Below are 9,700 nucleotides of genomic sequence, written 5' to 3'. Positions count from 1 at the left end.
AAAGCTTATTTGAGCAAAGCTAGATCAGTTTTGATTCAGGACCTCCCAGAATTCTACAAATTATTTACATAAAACAAACAAATTATTATAAAAAACTAATTTAAACAAAATTAACTTAAACATTCTTAAAACTAGAACAAAAGCTAAAAATAACAACAAATGAAATCTCTTTATTTTCAGTTGTTCATTATCATGAACACAATAATTGACTTAATAATCACAATGATGATGCATACATGTAAAGAAAATTATGGTTAAGATGGGTTAAGGCAGGCAGGGTGATGGTGGTGATCATAATGATGATGATACCCAAGATGATGTTGACAACGACAACGTTAATAATACATTTAATAATAACACGAAGCGATACAAGATACGAGATGCAAATGAAACAACAGCAACAACAACTACATTAACATGAATTAAACGTGTCCTATACATACAAACAGATTATGCAGTACATATGGGTATTTCCACAGGAAATAGAAATGTTTATAAAAAAAATTATTTTTTTAACATTATATAAAATAATATAAAAATCTTTATAATAAGTAATATTAATTAATCTCTATCTTTTTGAATAATTACATTGTACGACAGCCTAAATCGGGAAAAGTTATATCGGTCAAAAAAAAGTTATATAGTCCCGGCGTTGCGCTAGGTCAGGAAATTCGTAGTATGTAGTTTTATGTTATTGAACAGACCAAATATAATAGAGACGCAGCAGTGTTTTAAAATGCATGCAATTTTGAATTGAATATACTTTACTAAACGGTATTACAAATAGGACGGAGAAATATGTCGCATGATAAATCATACTAATGTTATCAACAAGGCACCACTCAATTGATACACAGAGAAAACAGATTCGAGATAGCAACTGAATTTGTTGCCAATCGAATGATTCTACATTAGAGACCGAATTTTATAGTGGTTTCTATAAAATTTTAGAAGGGGTAACAAAAGTTTGGTTACTGTAACCGAAATACTTCTTTATCAACAGACTTTCTGTTGGTCCGAATTACTATGGTTCTTTGAAATATCCATCATTAGAAATCCATAGATCAAAAATGAGGCAGTCGTTGTTTTTTACTTATATCTCAGCGACTTGTGTTCCGATTTTCTCGATTTGAAATAGCAACCGAGCCTGAAGAATTTCCGATATATTGATGTATCAATCATATTTGATTGACGGGGACAACCTTGAATTTTGGCTTATTTTTTATCTTTATCTCGATTACTAAGTTATTAATATAGACAATATTGATATCTAATATTAGATACTTCCAAGTCCATTGCAACGATGTAATCGATAAAAATATTTTTTATACCCTTCGCCATGAGTAGCAAGGGTATGTATTAGTTTGTCATATCGTTTGTATTTTCTATATTTTTCATTTGCGACCCCAGAAAGTATATACAGTGACGGACAATACAATAGAATCACTACATATAAATTCGATTAAAGCGGTAAAACTACAAAATTTCATTTCAAAATTTAAAATTTGTTCATTATATATTAATGCTCATAACGTAAACAATAAATAGAAAAAAATAAAATAAAAAAATAACACATTCTTATATTAAAAACGATGTCAAATCTAAAAGACTAAATAAAATATGCGACATTCAAATAGAATCAGTCTTAAAATGATTAAAAATAAAAAATCATCATAAGAATTCGTTGTTTTCTTAATATTTTGTTGCATATCAATTATTTCTAATAACAGCATCAAATCTTTTGGGGATTGAATTTAACAAACTTTCGCATATAGATCGGGAAATTGCATACCATATTTCCTGAATTTTCTGCCAAAGTTCTTCCTTGTTTTTCAATTTTTCAGGTCCGAGTTTGTCTTTTACTATTTTCCATAGGATTTAAGTCTGGTTATTGAGACGGCCATTCCATAACATGAATTTTGTTATATAAAAACCATTTTTTGGCAAGACCTGACGTGTGCTTTGGGTCATTATCTTGCTGGAAGAGCCATTTTAAGGGCATATTCCATTCTGCATGTGGCTTTATAACATTCTCCAAAATATTTACATACAAGTGCTTATCCATATTTTCTTTAATCCAATAAATTGGACCAACGCAATACCAAGAAAAACATCCCCATATAATAATATTTCCCCAACCATGTTTAAACGATTTTTGTTTTTGCCATTTTTTGGACGTCTAACCCATGTCTTATCATCACTACCAATTAAATTAATGATCGTTTCGTCCGTCCACTACACATTTTGCCACTTTTTTATATTTTCTGACCCATTGGTAGTGATTCTATAATCTGTAATGTCCGTCACTGTATGTATGTATATTCTGGATCGTTATAGATAGCCAAGTCCGTCTGTAAGTTGAAATCAACTTTCCGTAGCGCCCAAATAACTTACATACATGATTCATACATCAATATGTCGGGAATCGGCACACAAATGATAGATATTTCAAAGTCCATTGCAAAGGTGTATATAAGGCTATAGAAAATTTTTTTCATAATTTTTTTTTCAATGAATTTAAAAAAAAAATTCTTAAATAAATTCAATTTCAGAAAAAAAAATTTTAAAATTATTTTGTTTGTTTTTTTTTACCAAAGAAATTTTTTTGTCATGAATGTTTTTTGACAAAAAAAAACTTACAAAAATTTAAAAAAAACTCAAAAAACTTTTTTTTTAAAGATTTCCAAAAACAATTTTTTTTTAAATTTTGTTTACATAAAAATATTTAAAATTTGTATTTTGAAGTATAATTTGGTGAAGGGTATATAAGATTTGGAACAGCCGAATACAGCACTCTTACTTATTTTCACTTCAAAGGTGCACGAATGTCGCGTTTGGGACTTTGGAAATGCCCATATGTATGTATCTGTATAATATTGTTTGTGGTTGTGCTGTAAGGAAAACAAAAACTTAAATGAAACGTGATGTGATGCCAAAGTTAGTTAGTTTGGGTGCCAGTCGTAAAAACAAGCGACGCGCATGCGCAATAAACTCGTCAATAAATTGTCTACAAAAACACAAATTTACCAACAAACTCCACAATAACAGCAACAAAAACAACAACAAAACACCAAAAGACAATAATAAACATGAAAAATAAACAAACATCAACATCCAACAGTGCGTCCGTCCTTCCGTCTGTCTGTCTGTCTGTTCGTTTGTATCTCTTAATACAACATATTTAAAACAAAAACAAACTTCAAATTGATAAAAATGAAAACAGAAAAAAATACACCTTCCAAGTGATGGTGGTGGCAACCATAATTACGATGACAATGACGTTGGTGATGATGATGAAGATGAGGCTGAAAGCAGTCGGCTAGCTATTCCACACTTGGGGAGGACCCATGTTGTTGTTGCTGCTGTTCCATGAAAGTGTCATCTTTACTAGTGATATTGAAATAAGCTTTATTGTTTGTTGTAGTTGTTGGCTTGGTTGGTGTTGTAATTTGTGATTTTTTTTTTATGAACTTATAGATTGCATTTTGATGGTGTTGTCGTTGTTGTCTTCCGTATGTTCCCGAGATATGTGTGTTCTGTTTTGATGTTAAAGAAGAAGAAGGTAAGGAAGAGGTACAAGAGCAAGAGGAACAAGTAGATGCTGGGTATGAAGATGGAACGAACGGTTGGTGGTGGTCTGCTAAGTGGATTTGTATGTTTTTTTAAGAGGAAATGTTTATTGTTTCAATTTTGTTATCAGCACTAAAACAAACACACATTCACACAACACAAACCAACCAAACCAATGCAAACCAAATTGAACAGAACAGATACTAAAACTCAAACTCAAATACTCATCAAGCGACACTTTTTCTTTTTTCATTTTTTTTGTGTGTTTGTTTGTTAATTTAAGTATGAATGAACATTTCCTTTGACCAGAGGGACAGACAGATGGACGGACGGACAAAACTCGGAGATATAAAAACATAAAGAAATGAACTGTTGTGTGTCTGAAACCTTGTTTTGTTTATAGTCAAAACCAAACTCTCTGTGTGTATTTATAAGATAGAAAGAAGATAAACTGATATTGAGTAGACATTAATGTTGCTTTGGAATTGTTTTTTTTGTTTGTATGTTGGTGATACTGTGAGGCCCCGTAAGGTGCTGGCTGGCTGATACATTTGGAATCTTGTTTCAATTTTTTTTTTAAATTTTATTTAATTTCTAATTTGTTAGCTGGCTGGCAGCCAGAAAATTATCTTTTTATTTATTGCTCAACTGACACTTCTGTTTACCGGAAGAATCACCAACATTCATTGTCTTCATCGTCATCGTCGTCATGCTGATCATCATCATCAGCAATCGTATGCATACGATTATGAAAAAGTGTCTGTAGATTTGTTAAAATTTGTTCATTTCATCATTTATTTACATATTAATGTTTAGGCTCATCCAGCAAATGGAAACAGTAAAATATCTGTTAAATATCTCTTATGTTAGTAAGTTTGTTAGCCACTCAGTGGCCCTCCATCAATATTTATGGTTTTTTGTTTTCTTAACCATCTATCTAGCATGATCGGCCCGATACACAACAAGTATCAGATTCATATATTCATTCATTCATTATTTTCTGTGGTTTCCCTTTGTCACACTAATTCGTTCTCTCTCCCCTGCAAACACCAAACGACAATTTGTAATAAATTTAACAAAATTTATTGAAACAAAGAAATTTCATCTGTTAGCCATCAATCAGTTACTTTATCGTTTATACCCGAATTCTTCACGTACATTTGTGTCTCTTTTTCTTTCCTCTTCCGCGTGTAGTGTTAGTTGGAGTTAGAGTTGTTGGCCTTTTTTCGGCTTGTGCTTTGTTAACTGACTGAGTAAATGACAGACTGTGGTATATCTGTGTTTTTACACCTTTTATGCAGACAAACAGCGTTAAAGAATCCCAAAAAAACAATTTAATTAATTATATCTTATATGGAGGAAGATTTCTAGATATGAACCATTTGGGTTAGTGGTGACATATTATTATATTATTTATCAAAATTAAGTAAGAGACAGAAAAATAAATAAATAAAAAAATATCCCCAGTAACAATGGCAAAAAGAATGATGTCATTTTAATCCCTGATAATATACAAAATATAAATAAAAAACCTTTAAAGTAAAATGAGAAATGATGTGAGAGATAAACTAAATTATCCTTGTTTTTATAAGATTCCTTTGAAACTACTTCCGTGTTGATATTTTAAAGTTAAAGGTTCTAGAAACTAACTTACTACATTTTTTATATAACTAAATGAAACCAAGGAGATTATGATCCTAAATAGGCCAAGACTGGACCCATTCAAGTCATTTGACTTGAATGGGTCTATCCGAAACTACAATCTGAAGAGCGTGAAAGGAGGAGGATGAAACGCCATTTAGTCGAAATAGAGATGACACATGCCAAACTTGGATGTCTTGAGGATTCAAATTGGATATTTATAATTTGGGCACAACATACCGACATCCGGTGAATAGGGTGGAAGAGGGAGTATTTTTCCATGGGAAAACTCCACATTTGTGTACCTTTTTGCGGAAAGCTTTCTCATACCCAAGTGATAATTCAAAATTGAAACCACTGAGCCATGTGAGATGCTATAGCTTCCACAATCTCTCGCGTACTTTCAATTTGCGATCGGCCAACACAATATTGTTTCAATTTTTTCGGGTGTGGAGACCTCAACTGGGCGTCTAGAACGTTCAGCATCTTCCGTGCTTGTACGGCCACAACGATATTCAGTAAACCGAAATTCACTTTTTTCCAATTTCTCGTCGAGTCACGAGGTAGTATGTCAGCTTGTCTACTGACAGGTGCCTGTTGATGTAGTTTTGCCAATTCAGTTAATAGCCGAGAGATTCAGACTTATTGACTCACTCTCGTAACATCGAAATTTTATGTTGGTTTGAAAGGTCCATCAATGCCATTATTTATAGAATATAACGTCGTGCAAATGTCAGTCGCGGCTTCGTTGGATGGCGCGCATCCGAAATGACCAATTTTCCTTGACTTTGGCAGAATTTTACCGATGGTATGAGTTATGTTGTCTTTGAGGGCCGCTGTAGTTTGTGGCTTATTAAAATAGACCTGCGACTTAAAACCCAAAAAAAATCAATCGGTTGTCATCACCTCCACTTGAAATGACTTGTCCTCAAACCACTCGTGCAGAATGTCCAATGTGGCATGAACTGTGTGGCACGTAGCGCCGTCCTGTTGACCATATCATCCAATTCAAGCCATAATAAGTTGGTAATCATCGACTTATTGCACTCGCCGTTGACGGCGATGGTCTGGCCTACATTGCAGCCCAAAATCGGAATGCATTGAATGCTATTGGATCTCATGTAGATTTCTATCGTCCGTCCCAAATTCGACAATTTTGTTTGTTGACGTACGTATTCATCCAGAAAGGGTAGTACGATTATGGCGACCTTAAAATTGGTGAAGAGATCGGACCTTTTCCCGAACAGAACACCCAGAATTTTATCATTTGCACGTGTTGTTGAACGCTATATCCGTCCATGGTTATTTGACAAAACAAACTGAATAAATGACAGCCAATATGGCCGCTATCAACGTTCGGGAGTCCCGTTCACATTAAAGAGCCATAACTATTCCAAACTGCTCGACCCAAAAGTAATAATTTGAGAATAAATTTCGTTAAACTGATATGTTTTATCCTTTCGGAAAATGTGAATTATTTTCTTATTAGACAGGGTCTGTGAATTATGTAAAATCTTTAAGAAAATTGCAATTAGGGAACCAGTTGCCAAATCTGGTTCGATTTGATTTGTAGGAGGATTACTGATGTCTGTCATTACTGGACACTGTCTAATTCTATTGCCTATGCAGCAACTTTAGATTGAGTGAACAATTCCGATGAGAATGTGGAGAAGAGCGCTGAACACATTATGATGGAAACATTTTTTTAACTTATAAAGAGTTCAACAAAAAAAATACTTTCGTGGATCTATGCATCTCTTCAAGGAGTCATAAAAATGATTTCGAAAGAATATTCGGCTTCGTTTTAGGATTAGGCCAAAAATCGCAGAAAAAAGTTTGACAACCAAAACGGTTAAAAGGTAACTGTAGTTAAAAGGTTGTTATGGATTATTTCGGTAACGGTAGCCAACCTAGGAATAATCCTAAATTATGAAATTCAATGCATCTTATATTGAAAATTGCCTAAGCATCTAGAATATATATTCCCTTAAAAACAAATTTCTCTTTAACAGGAAAAAACAATATCAACGGAGTTCACGAAGTAAAGAGACACCTAATATTAAGCTGAAACATGCTCTAAAAGTGATAATGATTTCAAATTTTAAGGGTTAGGTCAGAGACTTTTAAATCCATATAGTATTAGGCGTGTTACATAAATTCCTGTAATATTAATTTCAACATACAATCTATTTGATTGCAATCATACCTATTCCATTTCAAACTCTGTCAAAATCAAACAGCCCACCCAAAGAAGCAAAACCTTTAAATAAAAAACAAACAAACAAAAAAAAAACATTTTGAAAAACAAGTCATCGGGTCAAAATTTTGCTACTCATAATTATGATTGTGAATATTGCAAAAAAAATAATAAAGAGAGGAAAAAATTAAAAAAAAAAAATCAAAAAATAAATAAAAGATTTCTACGAACTATTCACTTTATAGGTGGGCACACGTTTGTTTTAAACTGAATGCCGCCAAAAATATATATAAAAAAAACAAAAACAACGTCAACAAACAAAGAAAAAGCATCGCTAAACAGTTGTTAAAAAGTTGTAAAATAACGAACCTTAACCACACCACACCATGCAACACAAACACACACACATTCATACAACACCGTCATTGCTTTGCCACAAAGTAAACTTTTTGAACTTATTTATTGGCATTTTGCATCCCTCAATAATAATCTTCTTCTACGTCTGTTTTTCGTCTTTTACATTTCAAATTGTGCAAAAATGTTTGTGTGTTTTGACAAAAAAAAAAAAATATAATAAAAACAAATCAACAAAATGAATGATGTAGAAAAAAAAAGAAAATTATGAAGTGTTGCAACGAATTTTAGACAGCCTTCAAGGGCTTTAAGAAAATATTGCCCTTTTTCTGCCTTTTTTTAAAAAAAAACTTTTATGTAATGCAATGGGCATTGAATCTGGAGATATAAGATATTAAATTAAAGGTATTTTCAATGTCTTTTTACAATAAATAGCTAAATAAATATATAAAACCAATGTATGTATTTGCAAAGGGGCAGAAAAAGTGAAACATTTTTTCGAGAAATGGCAGATTTTAATTGATTTCTGTACAGTAAAACTGTAAGACTGTGCTCAATTAAAATCTGTAATTTTCTAAAAAAAATTTGCACTTTTTCTGCCCCTTCAGCACTCGGCCAAAGATTGTCAATTCAGCGTCAGCAGTTTTAACCCAAAGTTTTTTCCAAATAAAGAACTTTCGACAATAGTGGAATATTATAAATTGTCGCACTTTTATGGTCGAAAATAAGATGTTAAGTTTTAAAATGTTTCTTTAGGCCCTTCCAAACAATATAAAAGCATCTTAGCAAAAATTTCAAAATTTTTTTGAATTCAATTTTTGTCGGCCTACAAATAATTTCCCAAATCTAGAATCCACCTGATACGAGTTGCAACGAATTTTAGACAGCTTTCAAGGGCTTTAAGGAAACTTTTGTCGTTTCATTTTCTGTTTAAAAATGTTGCCTTTTTCTTAAAATGGCGTTGAATCTGGCGATATAAGGTATTGAATGATTGGTGTTTTCTAGGTCTTCCACAATAAGTAGCTAAATGTATAAAAACAATCTATATATTTGCAAAAGGGCAGAAAAAGTGCAAACATTTTTCGAGAAAATTACAGAATTTAATTTTGACGATAAAAAAAATTAATGGCTTTGACAGGTGGCGAACCACTAACCTCCCGTTTTCCAGTCAAACACACTAGATAGCTGTGCTAAATGCAAAAGTTCATTACCAGCCTGTATAAAAATAAGTACTTATTCTAGTAAATAAAATAATGTGCTGGGTAACCACCATTCCTTACAAAAGAATGCATGAAATAACTAGTTGTCATTACAAAAATTCACAAAATTTTTGCTGGGAACGTGTGGAACAGAGTCATAATATATTGGAAATGAATCTACCGTTTCCAACTGGCTGATCCGATGGAGTTTACATTTTCACGACGGACCCCACGACCACATCAGGCAATCTTGGAAATGCAAAATTATTAAACATTTTAGAACTATTTGTGGATCGTCCATATATTCTTAAGGCCCTATATTTAAAAAGAGCTATATTCGGCTGTGACGAATCTTATATACCCTTCACGTTAAAATAAATTATTTTAAATATTTTTAGTTAAACAAAATTAATTTTTTTTAAATAATTTTTCCAAATTTTTTTTTCGAAATTGTTTTTTATTTTTTTTTTTTTTTTTAATTTTAATTTTAACAATTTTTATTTTTAAAAAAAATTTTGGATAAAAAAAAATTCGGGTTAAAGATATTTTTCCCGATTTTGACCGATTGTAGGTCCAACTTACTATAGCTTTATATACATCGTTGCAATGGACTTTGAAAAATCGATCATTAGATATATATATTAATGACTTAGAAATCCAGATGTAGATCAAAAATAGGGCAAAACTCGAGGTTGTCCCGGTGTTTTTCTTATACCTCAGCCACTTGTGGACCGATTTT

This window comes from Calliphora vicina, chromosome 2 (genome assembly GCF_958450345.1).
Source record: "Calliphora vicina chromosome 2, idCalVici1.1, whole genome shotgun sequence".
Taxonomy (NCBI): domain Eukaryota; kingdom Metazoa; phylum Arthropoda; class Insecta; order Diptera; family Calliphoridae; genus Calliphora; species Calliphora vicina.
The sequence above is the reverse complement of the archived record's forward strand: the minus strand, read 5'-3'. Positions refer to the sequence as shown.